Genomic DNA, 22,330 nt, shown 5'->3' with positions numbered 1-22,330 from the left:
AGAGAGGACGAGGTATGGCCAGGAGGGCATTAGAATCGTCAAATCTATTGGTAACAAAGGCATGTGTGAGGGTTTCAGGATCAGAGAAGGAAGAGCAGACATGGATGTACTTAGCCCTTGTGATGGAAGTGAATAGGGACTGGGAATTTATCACAGGATCAAGTAGGCCAGCAAGGTTGTGACCAAAATGTGGTTCAGCCTTGAACACAGCCAGGGACCAAATCTCTGGAGGACGGATCCATCGCCCTGCGCAGCACTGCTAGACTCAGCCACAGTAGATCTCTCCAACAGCTTCCTTGTTTAGTGAACTCAGCAAATTAAAGGAGATGTTAGGTTTGAATCAGGTGACTTCAGACTGTAGTTAAGAGTCAAATAGTTTTGTAAACAGGAGGAAAAATAGGATCAGGAGTAGGCCATTCAGCCCTGGGACCTTCTCCACGATTCAATGCTGAATGCTGATCCTTTACCTCGAAACCGTATTCCCATTCCCTCCTTGATGCTGGAACTGGTAAATATACTTAAAGAAAAAGACAGCTGATTTTTCCCTGTAAAGGGCATTGGGAAGCTCGCAGGCAACAGTTTTGAAGCAGCACATTCTTCGTTTAAATTTTAAATGGCATTCAAATTCTTAAACTGGTCAGATTTGATTAGTCGTCCTTTACATTACAACACCACGACGCCCCAGGCACATCCAGTTCTTGGAATCCCATCAGAGACTAATTTAATTTAAAAAGAAATCTAATGTTTTAAGGTTCTGATCCAAGCAGGAACTTCCATTCCAGAGGAAGGATTTGAGAGCTCATTAGAGCATCATACCTTTCTCATTACCACCACACACTCGCAGGCTTCAGGAAGAAGCCCCTTATAAGTAAAATCATGAGATGTGGAGAGGGCAATTTTAAGTTAACAACGTCTGTTTGAAAATCTGTTCCAAAGTACACAACATAATGCTTCTTGGTGAACTTAACCCTTCAAGTGCTAAAGTCTGTGTCATTATTTTAAACTTGTAACTGATTCACATTTCAAGTCACAAGTGGACATTTTCCTCTGCACTTGCAACTCAAGGGTCACGTTCTCTCCCAGAGCGCTGACTACCAGGAACCTCCTGCGAAAGTCCAAGTTACATCACCCTCTGCTCTACCCCAATACCGGTTGAACTTCACTTAAAGAATAATAGCATAATGTTACTTATTTTCATAAAAATTAACTGCTCTATATTGTGCTGCAGTTTATGGGAGCTTCCTGTGTGCAAGTTGGCTGGTCCATCAACTACATTACATTTCAAAAGTAATACATGGCTGTAAACCATTTTGGGATTGGGAGGTCACGAACAGCACTATTTTGGGCCAAATCGTCTGAATGGATCTGCCCATGACTTCCTGATAGTTTGTGGCTTTAGAACATGGGGAGAATAATAAATAGGGACTAGTGTACCCACAGTTTAAGTGGGTGGTTGAAGGTCAGAGCAGACTCGATGGGCCGAAGGGCCTGTTTCTGTGCTGCCTCTCTGCTCACTGTCCAATGACAAGCCTGGCAAGCCAGGTCTGAACAGCCAACCTTGGCAGATTGCCTGCTACACATCACCCAGGGATGACGTGTCCAGCACCTTGTACATATCGACAAGGACACTTTGTTTATATCAACTGGCGATTGACATGGAAATCCCTGAGACCTTTCCCACCCATGTCCTTTTTCTTGGCTGGGGATTAGCCTCAGACCTACCCCCATCGACCCGAAGGACACAGCTCGGTAGCATCACTGGAGTTCCATCTCCATCATCCTGGAGGAAGGAGTTTGAAAAATTTAAAATATTTTTTTTGTTTACAGACTTTCAAATATATTAGTTTGCCTCTGGCTTCTTTAAATAGTTTGTCCAAGATAGGAACAAAAGGAGTAGGCCATTCAGCCCTTCAGTTGTGCTCCACCCTTCATCAAGCTCACGGCCGGTCCTGTTTCAGCTCCTTCCTGCACTGTCTCCATGTCCCACTTCAGAAATACCTCTGCCTTGTTGGCTGGTAGTTTGAGCAGACAATGATATGGGCAACCTTCACCAAATTCACTCCCTCCCCCACCACAAGAGCCTCAGAGTGAGCAGATGAGGCCAGGGTCTCACTACCCTTCTTGCCGTTCAGTGGTCCCACTGTGCTGTAAGATGTCAGCAGAGCTGTGTTACTGAATGATGGGAGACACCCCGGTGTACAGACTGGGAAAACACAACTCACAACTACCTGCTGCAGGAGTGACTTCACCAACAAGGTGGTGGGCAGAAGAAAGGTGGCTCGATTGGCAAATGACAAGCCACTCTGCCGCTCTGGAAAGGAAGGGAGGTCCTGGCAATCGCCCCAGTAACTGGCTGTCTGCAGGTCAGACAATCCACTCCTCTAATGCAATCCTACTTCCGAATCAATCAGGAAGTTTGAAGGACTCTGCGTCATGGAGCTCCAGAAAACAACACAACACCCCATTTGCTTCACCTCCCATCCTTGGACTTGGAGCTATAGCACAGAAATTATAGTCCCTGGTAGTTAAAAGCTAAAGCACCCACATCACAATGTGGTTATTAAAACAGGGTCAAACAACTCCAGGCCCAGAAAGGAATCAGCAGTTTGAAGTTTCCAATCTTACTGTTCCATTAAATCAATTGTTGCTGGAACACGTAAACTTTAAACTCTCATTTTTAACATTATTTTCTGCTCTTATGTCAAGTAATTTTACTTTCCCTCTCCTCTTCTGACTTGACCCTGACTGCCTCCTTCAATTCAGCTCTTCCCGTTTCACTTTCAGTGCTTAAATCTCATTGGTTGCCAAACACTGTGGCACCCACCATTCATAATTGGGAGCCGAGAATATAAGAGCAGGGAAGTCATGGTACAACTTTATAAAACATTGGTTAGGCCACAGATGAAGTGTTGTGTGCAGTTCTGGTCACCACACTATTGGAAGGATGTGATATCGCTGGAGAGAACACAGGAGAGAGGGTCCCTGGGACGGAATGCTTTAGTTATGAGGTGAGACTAGATAGGCTGGATTTGTTTTCCTTGGAGCATGTTATTCAAAACAGGTAGTAGTGATAGTCCAGTGAATTATAGACCAGTGAGCCTTACATCTGTGGTGGGCAAGCTGTTGGAAAGGATTCTTAGAAATAGGATCTATGGGCGCTTAGAGAATCATGGTCTGATCAGGGACAGTCAGCATGGCTTTGTGAAGGGCAGATCATGTCTCACAAGCCCAGTAGGGTTCTTTGAGGAGGTGACCAGGAAGATTGATGAGGGTAGTGCAGTAGATGTGGTCTACATGGATTTTAGTAAGGCATTTGACAAGGTTCCACATGGTAGGCTTCTTCAGAAGGTCAGAGGGCATGGGATCCAGGGAGGCTTGGCCGCGTGGATTCGGAATTGGCTTGCCTGTAGAAAGCAGAGGGTTGTGGTGGAGGGAGTGCATTCAGATTGGAGGGCTGTGACTAGCGATGTCCCACAAGGATTGGTTCTGGGACCTTTACTGTTCGTGATTTTTATTAATGACTTGGATGAGGGGGTAGAAGGGTGGGTTAGCAAGTTTGCAGACGACACAAAGGTTGGTGGTATTATGGATAGTGTGGAGGATTGTCGAAGATTGCAGAGGGACATTGATAGAATGCAGAGCTGGGCTGAGAAGTGGCAGATGGAGTTCAATCTGGAGAAGTGTGAGGTGGTACACTTTGGGAGGACAAACTCCAAGGCAGAGGACAAACTCCAAGGCAGAGTACAAAGTTAATGGCAGGATTCTGGGTAGTGTGGAGGAGCAGAGGGATCTGGGGGTTCATATCCACAGATCCCTGAAAGTTGCCTCACAGGTGGATAGGGTAGTTAATAAAGTTTATGGGATGTTAGCTTTCATAAGTTGTGGGATCGAGTTTAAGAGCCACGATGTAATGATGCAGCTCTACAAAACCCTGGTTAGACCACACTTGGAGTACTGTGTCCAGTTCTGGTCGCCTCATTATAGGAAGGATGTGGAAGCGTTGGAAAGGGTGCAGAAGAGATTTACCAAGATGCTGCGTGGTTTAGAGACTATGCATTATGAGGAGAGACTAAGGGAGCAAGGGCTTTACTCTTTGGAAAGGAGGAGGACGAGAGGAGACATGATAGAGGTATACAAAATATTAAGAGGAATAAATAGTCAGCCAGCGCCTCATTCCCAGGGCACCAATGCTCAATGGCTTTTAAAGCATGGCTTTAAAGTAATGGGTGGGAAGTTCAAGGGAGATATCAAAGGGAGGTTTTTTTACCCAGAGAGGGGTTGGGGCATGGAACGCGCTGCCTGGGGTGGTGGTGGAGGCAGATACATTGGTCAGATTCAAGGGATTACTAGATAAGCTTATGCAGGAATTTAAAATAGAGGGATATGTGGGAGGAAGGGGTTAGATAGTCTTAGGCGAGGTTTAAAGGTTAGCACAACATTTTGGGCTGTTCTATGATTCTATGATTCAGAGGAGGGAGTTGATAGCTGTTTTCAAAATTATGAGAGGCATAGACAGCAAGAACCTTGTCCCCATGAAGAGCTATCTAAGACCAGAGGGCATTTGTTTAAGAGGTTTAGAGGGGATCAGAGGAAGAATATTTTCACCCACAGGGTAGCTGCTAATCTGGAACACACTGCCTGAGAAAGTGGTTTCGACATTTAAGAAGCACCTGGACAAGCAGTTGAATGGCCAAGGCACAGAAGGCCACAGGCTAAGCACTGGTAAATGGGATTATTATAGATAGACACCTGATGGTTGGCATGGACAAAGTGGGCTGAAGGGCCCACTTCTGTGTGCTTTGACTCCACGACAAGCTCGCAGACGTCCTCTTTCACTCGCTCCACCAATCTCACGTGCGAGCAGCAAGGTACAACCCAAAACCTCCGAGCAGAGAGATCAGAAGTGTCAGGTTTTCACTATGGAGCAATGCCACGAGCTGAGCAAGTCCAACAAGATCTGGCTCTTTCCACATCGGGATTAACTCAGAAATGCACCAGGGAAGTTTAACATTGCCCACGACAGACTATTACCTCTCCAATCAACATTCCCCAGTTAGTCCATCATGTTGGACAGAGAGCGCCCAGTCACATTATACATAGAAAACCTTTCCCAACCATACCGGGGCCAGTTAAACCATGTTCCTGACCCAATGGAACAAAAAGCCAATTTCATTCAAGTGACCATTCAGTCTTTCAAACTGCTCATTGTATTATTTAAGTAACTGTCACATAGCAGCCTGGCTAAGTCAGAGGCCTTCCACATAAACAGCTCCCAGGTTGGAAGTTTCTACTTGCAGATATGGATCCATGCTCCGAGTTACCAATTTTACCCCTGACTCTGCCTTTCCTCCCATTTCCTGCTCAAGAATCAATGTCCCAGGTTAATGATCTCAAAGAAAAAGACCATCCAGTTTCAACCTGGATTGTCACATCAAACTTCTTCCCAGCTCGTGCAAGGAACTCAGTCATAGGACAATTAAGGCACAGAAAGAGACTACTCAGCCCATCATGGGTGTGCCAGCTTTTTGAGAACCTTTTCAATTATTCCCTTCCCCAGGTTCTCTCCTCCCAGCTTGCAAAGCTTCCCCTCTCCAGTACATACTCAGTTCCCTACTGAAAGTTGCCACGGTATCCTTCAGGAAGTCTATTTCAGATCAAAACCACATGCATTGTCTGGAAAGAGACATTTCTCTCGTATCCAATGGTCAATTTGCCAATGACCTCCAAGCAGCATCTTCCGGTTACTTCTGCCACTGCCATCCAGCCTCTCACAGCACCATCCCCAAGTGTCCTGCTGCAGGCGATAAACAAAGACCAGTCCTTGGCCAGGACATCACCTTGGGGCAGGCGAGGATGAGAGCTGAGATATGAAAATACCTACACATAGACTGAGGAGGAAATAGAGTGTTCCTGACATCTGCCCAGGTTACAACTGGATGCAAACAACTAGGCAGCCAATTCCAATCGGGTCCCCAACTTGTTTCATCACATGTCCTTGTGCCTCCCACTGTCCTGGCCTGACGCCACCATTCGTCACTGAAGGTGTCCATCCTCATGTCAACACGTCATTTTCCAACAATCAGAAAGTGAAGATTCACTGTCTAATTGACTGACATTGAAAAATCAGATATTTTTACTTATACAGTATATTGAGCAATTTATACAATTTGTTCAAAAAAATTGTTCAATTTTTTTTAAAAACTGCGCTTCTGGTGACATTGCCAACAACAGTGCCTGGGAAATTTGTCATTAATACCTGGAGATTTCACCACTCCTGCCTGCATTCTAATACGTAATATACTAAAGCAAATATTGGTTTACGGTTCACGCCATGGTTCCTTGGTGCGTTAACAACAACCGTGTCAAGGCAACATCCTTAGTCTCAATAATTATTTGCCAAGCTCTACATCAAGAGGGTGCCCTGGCCAGCTCATCTTGCCAGATTTGTCCGCTTTTCATAACTACCTGCTGCTTTCATGAGATATTGGTAACTGACGGCTTTAGGGGAATGAATGTCTTACTGTTTCTGAGAACCCCTTCAACATAAAATCTCCCAGGTGGTCTTCCTCTGAAAGCACTGCCTCATGCTGGGCTACACTCACACACACACTGGCCGTTCATTTCCCTGTTCAGGCAGGCACTCCTTGTGTCGTCTAGACAGTCAGTGTTAGCCCTCCATCCCATTTCACAGGATATTCTCAGTCAGTGGTGACTGCAGAGGGCAATTGTGTCATAGCTGCTGGTTCTCTCCACTTACTCTGTACAGGGGCAGACCTCACCAACCAAACCCTGGGGCAGTTGGCTCCCTCCCTGTTAACCTGGTCTGGCCATGCCCAATTCACACAGATTTTACAGCAGACAAACCTGCTTTGGCCCAATTGACCATCACACTTCCAACCTGTTTATTCATCTCTCCATATTAATATCTCCCTGTTCCCATCTCACTCGTTATAAATGTTTTACAATTTGTTGAGACATAAAGTGCCGCTCAATTACAAGACAGCACACCAACTATTTATATGTTGAGTTTCTAAGCCCTTGATGCCAGCTGAATGTTCCAGACTGAAATTTTAACACCGAGAAGTAACATCTGACTGTTCTCCAAACGGATCACAATTCAAACACACGCAGAGACAGTGAGAAAACAGTATGTTCCAATGCTCAATGATACGTTAGACTCATGATCCCAGCCTCATCTTAGCTACATCAGTGCCTCATATTAGCCAGTTCAATAGGCCAAATGCAGCCCAGCATGGTGGTCTAGTGGCCGACTTACTGGACAAGCATCCAGACACCAGGGCCAGTGATCCAGGACACCAGCTTTAATCCACCACAGCTGATGGGGATTTGAATTCAAGTACCTACATATGTTTAGAATTAAAATGCTGGACTCAGTAACGGTGACCATGCACCCACCAGTAGACTTTAACAGCCAAACCAGTTGATTAGTGTTCTTCAGGAGAGGAAAGCTGTCATCGTTGTCTGGTATATATGTGACTCACCGACGTGCCTGACTTAATTCTCAACAATTCAGGGGGTTAGGGGTGGGCAATAAATGCGACTACCACAAAATAAAAAACTGTAAGGGAAGAGGTTTCCCTGAATTGCTCAACAGAATTTGTGAACATCTTAGATTTATGGCCCCTTATTTTGAACTCTCCCATGTAAAATGTCTTCTGCACGTCTACATTATTTCGCCTGATCAGCAGCTCGTGGCGACACTTGCGGGCTGCCCCAGAACACTCTACGCAAAAGATGCATTTCACTGTGTGTTTCGATGTACATGTGACTAATAAAGAAATCTTACAGTTCCAGCCCAGCCCAGACATCAAGTGGAATATCTCCCAATGCACCCAACACAGCCTTTGTTGTCCCAGAGTGTTCAGAGGTTCCTACCGTGGGCTCGGGACAAGGTGAAGGGAATACAGATCAATCCTGAGCAGAGGATCAGGTACCTGTAGGATCTGCACCCCACTCCACCCCATGACCAGGATCCAGCCCCTCCCCTGACACTGGGTTATGCCCTTCTACACTTCCAGCACACTGGGCAATTTCTCCAGGGATGGGTTGGGGGGGCTCCCTATTATGGAAACCTTCTGGAGTTTTGCCTCAGGATTCAAAACTGAACCCAAAGCTACCAAAAGAAAACTGGATCGTGAGGTGCGCCAGTCCTGTGAAAACACAGAGCCACACTGGACGTGCAGTGGGACACAGGCAGATGGCAACAGAATCAATGTAAACAACAATAATCCTAATGTGCTGGATAACTTCCAGTTCCTCCTGTCAGTCATGGTGTTGGCTGTGGTCCAGAGAGTAACCCGTCAGAGGCAGAACGTGGTGCGCTCACACACACTGGTGACTCACCTGGTGCAGCACAGAGGGAGGGAGCAGTGTGGCGCCGAGCGAGGGAGCGTGGCCCTGCCAGGGACGGGACGGAGGGATGGAACGCTGCACCGCCGGGGACCGGAGGGAGGGAGTGCCGCACCGCTGGGTGGAGGCGGCCTTCAGTAAGATGTTAAATAAGGTCCTGTCTGCTTATTCTGGTGGATACCAAACCCCTCGCAGCACCATTCCAAAGAGCAGCAAATGCCCTCCAGTGTCCTCACCTGGCTTACCCCTCAGCCAGCCCCACTGAAGTAGGTCGCCTGGTCGACATCAGCATGATGCTTGTGGGATCCTGCTATGCTATGGTCTACATTACAATGGAGACTGCATTTCAAAAGCACTTCATTATCAGTATTTTGCAACATCCAGGGGTCAGGTTAATGCAAGTGCCTCTTTTATTTCTCAGTGAAACCTCACGGCCAGCGTGTGCGGCCACCACCACGCTCCCCACCCCCCCCCGCCCCTCCACCACACACTCGCACCCCACCTCCCACCAGCCCCTGCTATGGAGGGTAGAAGCTGAAACTGGCAGATGGGCATTTGCCAGCTATGCTGCAGCTGTGGCAGCCCACAGCACAATCTGTCATTTCACTCCATGCCAGCATGTCAGCTGCTGCTCACAGTGGCCAGACCACCTCAGAGCACACCTCAGCCCAAGCACCTCACTGTCCCCATCCAGGACTACAGAGGGCCCATTCTCCTGCATTTCACTGGGGCTTCGTTGGGATGGGCAGGGTGGAACCTTGCTGCGCACGTGCACCGAGGAAAGGAGCATCCAGAGCTCCCGATGATAACTAGGGAGGGAATTCCAGAGCCTGGAGCTGGGAGAGTCCACAGGTTTGGGCTGGTTGGTGTGGGGACGTGGACTACACCTTGACCTGCCACTCATTTCCCGGACCAAATGCTCAGTGACCGTTACCAAGCAGGACTCTATCCATGCCTCACACCCACTCACCTGGGAATCCCACAGGATACTGCTCCAGTGCCCATTCAAATGGTGATGAGAAACATCACAAGATCACCAGACAATCCTATGGGCTGCGATCATACTCAAGGCACACTATCGTGTCCTGGGGCAGGCCGTCTCTGCTCCAATTCTGATTAACTCCAGACTGGAATGATTATGGCCAGTCACCCAACAAAAATCAGCTTGATATGGTGGCGGCGGCCGGGGGGGGGGTGGGGTTGTGGAGGTACCTGGCTACAGGGTAAAGCAGTTAGTGCAAGGACCTTCTAAAGTAAACAAGCATCAAAAGGAACAACATCATAGACGCTGCCGATATTCACAATGCTAAATAATTAGAAGGTAGGGAAGAAGCCAGTCAGAAAGGAGCAGGTTGTTTTGGGTAAGTCCTCAGCACGTGGAGTGGGACAGAAGGATGGCACTACTCAGAAACTGCCTGCTCTAGAGCATAGAACGGTACAGCACAGGAACAGGCCATTCGGCCCACAATATCTGTGCCAAACACAATGCCAAATTAAATTAAATCTCTTCTGCCTGCACATGATCCACATCCCTCCAGTCCCTGCATGTTCATGCATCTATCTAACAGCCTCTTACACACCTCTGTTGTATCTGCTTCCACCACCACCCCTGACAGCCCTTTCTAGGGACTTCCCACTCTAAAAAAAAATCTTGCCCCTCACTTCTCCTTTAAACTTTCCCCCTCTCACCTTAAATGCATGTCCTCTGGTATTTGAAATTTCTACCCTGGGAAAAAGATTCTAACTGTCCACCCTATCTATACCTTTCATAATTTCATTTTCTGATGAAATTTCTGATGCTCCAGATAAAATAACCCAAGTTTGTCCAACCTCTGCTTATGGTTCATACCCTCTAATCCAGGCAGCATCCTGGTGAACCTCTTCTGCAACCTTTCCAAAGCCTCCACATCTTTCCTGTTATGGGGCGACCAGAATTGAACACAATATTCCAAGTGTGGTCTAACCAAAGTTTTATACAGCTGCCACATGCCTTCCTGACTCTTATACTCAGTGCCCCAACCAATGAAGGCAAGTATGCTCTGCGCCTTGCATGGCCAAAAGAACTTTGAGGTAAATGATGCTTGCCCTCACTTAGGCACATTCTTTAGGTGAACGGCAGATGCACAGCTAAACCAGGTAATGTTGTTCTGAGATACAGCCTTCTGCTGTAGCTATACTTCGTCATTGGAATGCACCAAATGATGTGAAGTAAACATGAACTAAATTCATCTCATCAAAGAGCATTATCCACTTCAGTTAAAGTACGCTTTATGATGCATGTTAAATATGGCCATACATTCAGCTCCTCTGGCACTGAAAATTAACTATCATTCCTACACATTTTAATTAAATGCAGAATTTAATGACAAAATAACTTTCCATTCCTTTCTTTCTTGTTAATCCAATCCTTCTGTACCCAATCTGGCATTGAATTGGAAATTAGAGGGTGAAATTGTTCCCAGTCTCGAACTTGAAACAAAAAAGAGCCAAGGTTTCTATAAAGTGACCTCAATGGGGAATACAGAGACAGACAGGATTGAGCTTGGTCATGATGGTTCAAACGATCAGACCAACATTCACTGAACAAGTGGCAGCTCAGTGAATAGCACGCTCCCCCCCCCCCCCCCCACCCACCCACAATCAGAAGATACAAACATTCACATTATACTTCAAGAACCAGAGTTCAATTCACATTGAGGGAGTTTAGCATCAGAGATGCCATCTGTCAAAATGCTAATCTTGGTTCTGTCTATCCATTACAGGATTCCATAAAACTAGTCTGAAGAGCAGAGATAACTTATCCTAATGTCTTGGCTAGTATCAATAACAGAAACAGATGTCTTGGCTATTATCCTCGTTGCTATTTGTGGAAACTTGTGCAAATTGGCTGCCACATTTCCCACAGAATATACTTCATTGTCCAGTGAGTTTTTGGGGACATCCCAGGATCAAGAAAGGCACTGCAATAAAAGGCACTGCACTTTATAAAGAACGACCACTTCAACAAGAGAAACATCCCAGAGGATCGATCAAAGTTAACCAGCCAAGTCTAGAATCATCCCAACCTCCAACTGCATGACCTCTTCCCACACAACACTAGGACCTGGCTGAGACCTGATCCACATATCCAGGAGAGTCCATGTGAGAGCACAGACATAGCCAGGATTTCTCCTTCATACTTCAGACAGGAAGCACAGATTCATTTGTGGTATTGGCAGCATTGCCTCAGTCCTTGGATAAAGTGCCAATTCATCAATACCAAGCCAAGACTGATACTTGATACACTGATTGATTGGCTGGTTTAAAAGTAATTTTATGGAAACCATCAGTTTCAAACTAATCTGCCCAAAAGCAACGATCCAATGGGAAACACTGAGGAATTGTGCTCAAGGAGCCACGGGCTTCTATCTAGCCTTCCCAATCTACATGAGGATCTAACCATTGCACTGATATCTGTCTCCAAAGCCTTGTCCACAAGAATTTGGCAAGTGAGATCCTCAGGTAACAAACAGAAAAAAACTTATTTCCATCTCAAATGTTACTCTCACCGAAGTCTTTCTCCAAACCAGGGTGAGCATTAACCCTGAATGTTCTCCCCCTCCTCTCTTGCCAGAGGCACCGTGCTTATGTGGGACACATCACAACAAAACAATGAATGTTTGAGGCACTGGAAGACATCAAGCTACAGGAAGTGAGCCAGATTTCAGATTCCAAAGTGCCAGCACAAACCCAATGGGCCAAAAGATATCTGTCTACTTCTACAGCTCTGTAATTCTACATTCACTATTGCTTTAGTTTAGCACGAACCAGAAATCAAGCTGACATCTTCTTGTCCTGGCTTCACACTTTACCCATGGATCAATAGATGGGATACATCAGTGACAGCTAGATTTGTAAAAGTACGGAAGAACAGGGAACAGGCCATTACATCATGGCCCCAACTGAGGGAAATCTGGCACTGATGCAAACCATTTCACTCAGTATTTTTTAGTTTAAAAGCAGGCCAACCATTCTAATGCTGGAAACACATGCAGAAACTGGATTCGTTCCTTGTCTTTGGTTAAGTGTAGGAGAGCTGGAAGATATATTTATATTAATCTTGAAATACTCTGATACTGTTTTATCACCAAGCAATTTCCTTCAGAGATCGTTGTAGCAACACTCCAGGCAACCAACCCAACTCCACCACTAACTGGGCCTCAGGGAACTGTTCAACTGACCAGTCATTAATAAAGAGTATAACTAGCTTGTAGATACCTTAACTACTTCCTCTCAAACTGTAGTTTGTTTGCAGGATTGTGGATATCTTCAGTACCCGTGAAACGTGTAACAGTGGTGGGAAGTTCAAGGCCTCAGTGTCCAACCCTGCTGCTAGTCCACACACGTGACAACAAGGTCATTGGCTATTGATAGGCCGTGTCAAATTAACCCTTCGATGCATTGACTTAAGTGTTTAAACAACCATTCTGGCCACCTTAACCGAACTTTTACAGCTGTCTCATTAAACACTCTGGCACAGCCTTTAGCTAAAGCACCAGCTGTCTCGTGGATGACGTGTTGCCTGAATAACTGTCTGCAGACCTGCTCCCCACAAGACAAGTTGCCCAGGTTTTTCCAGTGGCGATGGAGGGGGAAAGGGGGGGGGGGGTGTTCGATATTGGAGGCAGGGTGAAAGATTTTCACTTCCTGTCAGGAGCACAGCTGAGCAGACAGACCATTGAGAAGTTGCAGCCTACAGTTGCACAGAAGCACATTCCTGGGTTTGCCTGCACTCAGCCAACAGCTCACAACACTCGACAACACACAGCATCCAAAGGGCTGGCTGCACTGATGGCCATAGTCCAAAGATGGACAGTCCTGTTAGAAGCCAGATACCGTCACCCCAACAGAGAGAGAAGCAGAAACCTCTTGGGGGCTCAGTCAGCCGCAGTTCCTCCCACACAGCGCATGGAGAGGCAGTGGAGAGAATGGGAGTAGGGGGAAACCTACTCTCCCTTCAAGAAATAATTTGCATTTAAGAAGCACCTTCAAGGTGATCACACAAATTGACACTGGGACAGAGGAGGAGACATCAGCACAGCCGGCCAAGCTCTGTGATGGAAGTCCAACAGTTGGACAGAGAAACATTGACCCAAGGTTTTCAAGCCATGAAGCCCCCCCTCTGCCATCCCAGCTAAGATCGGAGACCTCAGCATAGATGGCACGGCGAATCTCGCAGCCTGGTGGAACATGGCAACTCAGTGTAAATTCTGCCAGGACATTGAAAAGAGTTAAAGATGAACATCTTCCCTGCAAACTTGCAACAAACATCACAAGATCTCCCTACTGGAGTAGAGCTAAGGATTGACACTGACAAAGTGGCCACACACAACAAGGCAATCATATCTCATACTCCTCCATAAGCTTCTCCCCAGTCCGCCCCCATTTACTGGAAGAGCACTGGCGACGTAGAGCAGAACTGAGGAACTCAAACAGTACTGGAAATCTGAAACAAAAACTGAAAATGCACTCCGTCCGGGGGTTTCCAACCTCACACTCTGTTTCTTTCTCCATAGATGCTGCCTGACTTGCTGAGCATTTCTTGCATTTTCTGTTTTAATTTCAGAGCAAACCTCCCCCAGTAACAGTTTGCTGCTGAAAGACAACCTCGTCACAGAACAGCGACAGTCAAGACTCAGGGTGTTACTGCAACAGAGCAAATACAACTACCAGGGGGGTGGACTACACTGGGCTATTTAACTCTGAAACAAGATAATGAGAAAAAGGCCTTGAAACATTTCTTGATGGGGTGGGTATGCAGAAACTGTTCGCATTTGTTATGCTCAAAACAAGAAACTATTTACGCAAGGCAATCCCCAGCAGATCACATCTGATGACAATTTAAGGCTCGCAGTGACATGGGACGGCTCAGGCCATTTAGGAGAAAGCTCCGACAAGCTGAAAGGACGAAGAGATGGGGAGGAAGTCATTGGGATGTGGGCAGCAGAGCCTGACAGGGAGCAGAAGGGCCGAGTGGATTGCCTCGGCGCTGCAGGGTTTCAACTCTGACCCAAGGCGCTGTTGGTCCGGTTAACGTCTGACTGCGTTCTGCCACAATGCAAGTTCCAACGAAATAAATTGAAAAACACAGAGATCTTGGAGGCAGGCTCACACTGCCGGCCACCTCACTGCCCCCTCCCCCCCCACCGTACCCTTCACACCCGAGGAACACGTAGCGGCGGGAGCACAGCAAGCTCCCAGCCAAAGGCGAGGAACTCAGTGACGGTTCAATCTCTGCAAACCTGGGCAATTAAGAAGCGAGCAGCATGCCCTGGGGGGGGGGGGAGGGGGAAGAGAGCTGGCAGCTGGAAGGGGTGAGGGGGGGGTGAGGGAGGGGGGAGTGAGGGAGAGGGTGTGGGGGGGGTGTGAGGGAGAGGGAGGGGGAGAGGGAGGGGGAGAGGGAGGGGGAGAGGGAGGGGGAGAGGGAGGGGGAGAGGGGGGGTGAAGGAGAGGGAGGGGATGAGGGGGGTGATAGAGAGAGAGAGAGAGAGGGGTGACAGAGAGAGAGGGGGGTGAGGGAGAGGGGGGAAGGGGTGAGGGAGAGGAGGGGGTGTGAGGGAGAGGAGGGGGTGTGAGGGAGAGGAGGGGGTGTGAGGGAGAGGAGGGGGTGTGAGGGAGAGGGGTCCAACTTCAAAGGAAAGATGCATTGAGGAGAGCCAGTGTGTGCGCACCCCGGGCAGTGCTACCTCGCTCAGTTGAAGTCACCCTTTACTGACCGGCGTCTCTCAGCCCCGAGCACACGGCCAGCCAACCAGTCTGTCCCCAGCAGCGACAATGATTAACTGCAGATTTTTGCATTTACCTTTCACTCCGGCTTCCTGTGACCCAATGAAAGCGGCTCCACGAAATCTGGGTTGTGAATTGTGGAGCTTTTTTTGAAAAAAACTTAAGGAGTCTTATTACACACTACTGAACATGACACTGTAAAAACAGAACTTGTCACATAAAACCCTTCAGTGAACAAGCTTGTTTTTATTTCACTTTGGCCTCTTTCCAAAATCCATCTGGGGAAATCGCAATTTAAGGAAACTTTCATTGCAAATTCTACATTGAAGGATCATTGCAAAACGCCACGGTTGCCGGAGAGCTGATTATAAAATTAAGACCTCGACCCCAAAACTGTTTCTTGAACAATCGGTCTCCCCAAAATCTTAAATGCAGTGGCAATAACTGAAAAAGTTACTGCATTTAAATCGCGCCGGGGTCTGTAACCCCGCCACACACTGGTTTAGGCTGAATCCAGAGGGCAAGCGCCGGTAGTGGACTCAGACAGCAACAAACCGTAACTCAGCCCCACAGGAAAGAAAAGCCAGGAGTAAAAATAGTTGCGTTGGGCTGTAGCTGTGTCTGGTAACAATTAGCGCAGGGGGTGCAGGACAAGGCTGCGCCGGTACAGTGCAGTCACACTGTAACCCAGCGAGACACACCCCGAGCATCCTCCTGCACACACTGTCCAATCCTCCCGCCACTGACCTGAGCAAAGTCCCGGAGAAAACAATCTCTCAGCCCTGCAAGTAATCAACGGGCGCCTTGCGTGGCGTTCTGCGTCCTCTCCCTCCGACAGCTCTCCCCGCACAGAGAGCGGGAGAGTTTGAGTCCCAGCAGTTGACCCAGCCCGACTCCAACACGTCAGCCTCCTGGTTACAAGCTCATCCTTGCCTCGTCCTTCCTTCGGGCTGGCTGCGGCTCTGGACCCGGGAGCAGCAGGCAGTGACAAAAGCAAGGCACATTCTTGGGGCACCGAGAAGGGGGTCGGGGAGGGGGAAGGGGCTGCGTGCACTTCCTAATTCAAGGGTAATACTTCTTCCAAGCTCTGGGACGTGGGGATCCCTTAGCGAATTTTTAAAAAATCATCAGCCTTCACACAAATAACTTTAAATGCACACGGCAGAGTGACTTACACTTCTTCGAAACAGAGTTTAATTTTGCAGCGTGGAATTGTTGGCAACGTTTGATGCAAGAAATAATGACAAAGCTCAGTCCTCACAGGGAGCCGGGTCAGCACGGCGACGCCAACTGACCCATCACACCCTGGCTCTCAGCTCGAACATTTCCATCCTCCACCTTCCTTCAGAAGGCAGGAGATAATTTTCCAAAGGTTTGCACAGAATGGGCTGGTTCAATCTTCAGTCAGCCGAGTTGGCTGTGAACAGGCGCTGAGCGTGTGCTGTGTTAATCAGACTCTGGTGTTAGCACGCCATGTTGGTCCTGAGCGTTGATCTCCATCATTTGAACTTGCCTGGAAGCACTAAAACTTGCTCCCAACTGCGAGTGAGCCCCCACGGTAACGGTACAGTGTCCACCGGCTCCAGGCACACATCTCACGACATGGGGCATGGTTGACTCAGGGGTCAAGGGAGAGGGTGCATGGTCTTGGATATGGCAGGGGAGGTCCAGGGGAGGAGGGACATTCTGTACCCCTGGAGAGGAAGGAGTCCCCCCTCTCCCTGTTTGTCCTGCCCAGCCTCACATTACACCGTGGTTGTTCAGTTGGGGGTCCTTGGCCAAGCACTACCTTTGGCCTGTTTTAATTTCATTTATTCATATTGGGAGATGTGAGCATCCTTGGCAAAGCATCACTTATTGCCCATCCCTAATTGCCCCTTGAGGAGGTGGGGGTGAGCTCCAGTCCTGGTGAAGATACCCCACAGTGCTGTTGGGGAGGGAGTTCCAGGATTTAGACCCAGCAACAATAGAGGACCAATGACATATGTCCAAGTCAAGAGGGTTTGTGAGTCTGAGGGGAAGCCGCAGGTGATGACACGGCCCTGCACCTTGTCCTTCTTGGCAGCAGAGTTTGTGGATTTGGGAGGTGCTGTCTCGGTAGCCTGGGGATGTAACTGCAGTGCGTTCTGTAGATGGGACACACTGCAGACACTGTGCACTGATGACGGAGTGAATTAATGCTTTGGGTCGTTGGTTGGTGGGATGTTAATCAAATGGTTTGCTTTGTTCTCGATGTCATGTTTCTTGAGTGTTGAATTGCACTCATCCAAGCAAGCGGAGAGTGTTGCCCCTGACCTGTGTCTGGTCCACAGTGGAAAGGCTTTCAGGGGTTTCAGAAGATGAGCCATTTGCTGCAGGGACCTCACTTCTGATCTGTTCTTGTAGCCACAGTAATTATGTGGCTGGTCCTAGTGTGTTCTTGGTCAGTGGTGACCCCCCCCCCCCCAAGGATGTTGATGGCTGGGGACTCAGCAACAGCAATGCCATTGAATGCCAAGGGTAATCGCTTGTTGGAAAGAAAATGCAACATTATGAGGCATTTGGGTGACACAAATATTACTTTCCACACCTTAGTCCATCAGTCCATGCCCTGGTGCAGTCTGGCTCTTGCTGAGCGGAACCAGATACAGCACAGAAACAGGCCCTTTGGCCCATCGAGTCCACACTGACCATCCACCACCCATTTACACTGATTCTACATGAATCCTTTTTTTCGTTCTCCCCACATTCTCATCAACTCCCCTCAGATTCCACAACTCCCCAACACGCCAAAGTCAATCCTTAATCTTTTTTGGATGAAATCCTTAAGTACATATTTCTCTGACTAAAGTCTTCAATGCAATGCAGAATCCCTCTTCACAATTCTGGCATTAAGTGGATGTGGAACATTGAACATTGTTTTAAGCTGTAACTGAAATCCACAACAATGGGTTGCAGTGAAGTCAGGGTTTTAGTTAAGGTGCCAACCTCAAATTGCTCTGCAGCCTCTTACCAAGTGCCAGTCAACTTTTTCAATGGAACCAGCCCTCCCAGTGGCTCTTTCCAGAGAAGGTTCCTTGACCAAGATGACACCCTGTGCTGAATGTAGCATTTCAGCTCAAAATCCCTCAAAAGTCTCAACAAAACCTGGAGAACCTTACATGGGTGACTACAATCAAGAGGTTCATTGGGATGAGAGGCATGGATATGTTAAAGCAATGAGAAAATGTGATTGCCCGATAGGCAATCCAACAACCCAAGGGGCTGTACCCCTTGACAATAAGTACTCCTGCTTGAGTACTGTTGGGGGAGACAGCCAACCTGGGGGAAGCAACAGTGGCAGTGTCTCTGACACAGAGTCCAGCCCTGTGCCTCAGAAGGGTAGGGAAGGAGAGAGGAGGGCACTAGTGATAGGGAAACAAGCGATTCTGTGGATGCAGGAGAGAAACTCAGAAGTAGTTTGCCTCCCAGGTGCCAGGGTCCGGGATGTTTCAGATCGCGTCCAAGATATCCTGCAGAGAGAGGGAGAACAGCCAGAGGTCGTGGTACATATCGGTACCAATGACATAGGTAGGAAAAGGGATGAGGTCCTGAAAAATGACTATAGGGAGTTAGGAAGGAAGTTGAGAAGCAGGACCTCAAAGGTAGTAATTTCCAGGTTACTGCCTGTGCCAAGTGACAGTGGGCATAGGAACAGAATGAGGAGGAGGTTAAATGCATGCTTGAGGGATTGGAGTAAGGAGCAGGGATTCAGATTTCTGGATCATTGGGGCCTCTTTTGGGGCAGGTATGACCTGTACAAAGAGGATGGGTTGCACTTGAATCCCAGGGGGACCAATATCCTGGCGGGGAGGTTTGCTAAGGCTACTGGGGGGAGTTTAAACTAGAATTGTTGGGGGGTGGGATCTGAACTGGAGAGACTGCGGAAGAGGTGTTTGGCTCTCAAGTAGAGAAAGTTAGTAGTCGGTACGAGAGGGAGGACAGGCAGGTGATAGAGAAGGGACGTGCTCAGACCGGTTTGAGATGTGTCTATTTTAATGCAAGGAATATTGTGAACAAGGCAGATGAGCTGGTAACTAATGGATTGAACTGATATGGGGGTCTCAATGCCACATTGGTGCTGAAAGCATGGTGACACTTGCGGGCTGCCCCCAGAACACTTTACACAAAAGATACATTTCACTGTGTGTTTCGATGTACATGTGACTAATAAAGATATTTTAATCTACAAGGTTGCTTTGAAGAACAGCCCATTTTGTGAGTGTGGCAATGCAGAGACTGTGGCTCACACTTCGTGTGTACAGCACCCGCTACATCCAGACAGGTGGCTCAAGCATTAATGATGAAGCAGTTGGCAAATTAACAACGTGCAGTGGAGGTGACTGAAACATGAGAGAAGGAGCAGCTCAAGGTCCCATCTTGGCCTCCTTGGTTGATCGTTAACAAATGAACCTCCCATTGGAAATTGAAAAGACAGTGGAAGTCTGAATTAAAAAGTGAAAATGCTAGAAATAGTGATTCATCACTTAAAAAACATTAGAAATCAAATACATCTTAAGTTGCAGTGAAGGGTTTAGGGTTGGGGGGGGGGGGTGGAGATCAAAAGGGGATGTCTGTGATGGGTGGAGACTGAGAGAATTGAATGACCCAGGTGTTGGTGTTAGCTGGGAGAGGGTGGTGAAGGCCTGTTAGTGGCAGGTCATCGGTCCAGAGGAGATGGGTAAATGAGAGCAGAGAGGGAAGTAAAATCATTGGAACTGTAAGTATCATCACACTGTAGCTACTGCACACTTCATCCTCCTCAAAGGAGCAACTATTTCGACAGGGAATATCAACAGGCTGTCAGCGATGGAGGAGATCATCTCACCCAAGCTTAGTCAGTCTGTCATTACTAGGTGACTAAATCCAGTCACTTCCAGATGTACTCCCTGGAGCAGGATTCCTTACATACCTACTGAGGTAAACCAAGTCTTCAGGATCAGACATATGTCCAGGGAAAGATCATTTCCCTCTTGTCTACATTGCTATTCAATTAGATTAGATCCTTAGATGTCTTGTATCTTAATCCTATGTATTTGCCGTCATTCCATATGGCTTGATCACATTCCCCAACAAAAATCTATCCATCTCACTCCTTAAAGCTGCTTTGCCTCCCAATACGCAGAGAGATCCCACAAACTGGATTGTGTTAGTGACCGCAGAGGGGAGCAGGTTCCAAATTTCCATGAAATGTGAACTCTAACTTCACCCCTGAATACAATGGCTCCAATTTTAAGATTGAGCTCTCTCGCTCTTGATTTCCTCCACCGAAGTAATTTCTCTGTATCCTACCAAATCCTTATAATATTTTAAAAACCTATCAGATACCACTCAGTCATCTATGTCCAAGGAAATACAAATCAAATGTATGCAAGCTGTTCTTCGCATGGAGATTCACCCCTTGTGCCTGTTCCGCTGTTCAATGAGGGTCGATCTTCGACCTCTATGCCATGTTCTAGCAGCAACCCCATATCGCTTGATTCCCTTCATATCGATAGCTGTCCCTCTAAGCCCCAGTATCACTCTGATGAATCTCTACTGCGTTCCCTCCAAGAAGAATGTATCATTCTCGGAGATGCAGTGCCCAGACTAAATGCAATGCTTCAAACAGGTCTGAGGGCATTATGGAATAGAAGCATGACTTGCTTCCCTAGATAACACGGTGACCTTAACATGGAGACCAGAATATCTTCAGGGACAGAATGACACCTTAGAGTCTTTTGGATGACTTTGCAACCTTCCATGTGAACCATTGGCCGACTGGAAGGACCTGCTGGTGTCAGGGCTAGAGGAGAGGATACTAGGAGATGAGTTCCCACAGATACACGTAACCCCTCTGTATCACCTCTAAGTTGTTATTCACAATAAGAGCCCACAAGAGCCAGTTAAGGGAGGCTATCACAATGTGAGAGTGAATCCAGTCCTGTCCTCCTGAACCTCGGAGTTCAATCGTCAGTGAGTAGAGACCCTGCCAGAGTTCTCCTTCTGTGAAATCAGTTGGCTGGTCATTAACTCAGTTCTGTTTGTGGGATCTTTCTGTGCACAAATTAAATGCAGCATTGCATACTGTGCACTTTGCTTCAAAAAGTGAAAAGACAATCTGACTTTCCCAAAGCCATCTAAAGTGCTGCAAAAAGCACGACTTTCTCTCCTTCTTCTGGACCAATTGTACTCCTCTTCCCAATCCTCCAACCCAGTTAACCTCCAACCCTGAGGCCCTCATACCTAACCCACTCAAGTCCCCCAACCTTCCTCCCCATTCAGTCCATCTCCCCAACCCCCAAAACGTCCTGCCACAACATCTGCTCAGCTGTCATTGGTTTGTTCAGTGCAGACCAACAGTTAAACCTCATCCCCTCCTTTGTTAAAAGCTTCAGTTCTGCACTGCACTGCACTGCATTCAACCAATTGAGCCATCACTGGAAATTATATCAAGTTCCTCATTAGAAATGTGGCAATCTTTCAAATAGTCTCTCAAACAGCAGGTTTCTCCTCCCTACCAGCAGGCGTTCTTACATCCACAGTGCTCATGTGAAAAGCTTAAACTTACTGATGAAATCCCTCATTGCAGTTCTGGAGAGCTGTCAAATACATTCAACTGACTGAGAAAGGGAAACAGCCACTCTGCTACACTCTGCAAACCTTCATCTAAACCTAAAAAAGATATGTATTGGCAGATTAATTAACAAGATGGAGACAATTACAGATGAACCTGATCAATTTCTGTTTCTTTTCTAACACACGCACTCACTGACTTTCCTGGGACATTTGCCAGAGTCATTCTCTGCCAGTGACTTGACACAGATACCCATAGTATTGAACTGCCCAGAGATGCTTCCTCCTTAAAGCATAAAATCTACACTGACACTCTAGGTGTGCTTCTCTGTCAAAGATACTGCCTTTCTGATGAAGTGGCTGTCTCAGATGATGCAAACATTTAATTCCCAATGCAACAAACAAGATGCTGGAGGAACTCAGTAAATCAGGCAGCTCAGTAACTCAGTAAATCTGTGGAGAGAAATGGACATCAACGGTCGAATCAGCTGAGACCAGTGTCCGAGTGAATCAAATAATTCGGGCCATGGATAGCTGTAAACTAAATACTGAGGGGAGATTTCAGTTGAGGAGACTTCAATGAAAATAAAGAGAAATGACAAGAATATGGTGCAGGGTTGTG

General features: G+C 47.4%; 1 protein-coding gene across 10 annotated transcripts in view; it reads right to left on the bottom strand.

The window, feature by feature from the left end:
- Positions 1-22,330, bottom strand: part of LOC127584774 (sorbin and SH3 domain-containing protein 1) — a 345,097-nt gene that overhangs the window by 161,871 nt on the left and 160,896 nt on the right. For 3 of the 10 annotated variants that reach the window (XM_052041711.1, XM_052041725.1, XM_052041732.1), the window contains exon 1: positions 15,883-16,318. The exons of 6 other annotated variants lie outside the window; for them this stretch is intronic. The gene's annotated coding sequence lies outside the window, so the exon portion shown is untranslated. Of the gene's footprint in view, positions 1-15,211; positions 15,324-15,882; positions 16,319-22,330 lie in introns of those variants that run through there. One more of the 10 variants, XM_052041719.1, reaches the window with a different exon arrangement.

The sequence above is a fragment of the Pristis pectinata genome, chromosome 30 (assembly GCF_009764475.1).
Source record: "Pristis pectinata isolate sPriPec2 chromosome 30, sPriPec2.1.pri, whole genome shotgun sequence".
Classification (NCBI taxonomy): Eukaryota; Metazoa; Chordata; class Chondrichthyes; order Rhinopristiformes; family Pristidae; genus Pristis; species Pristis pectinata.
This window is presented reverse-complemented; position numbering and strand designations above follow the sequence as displayed.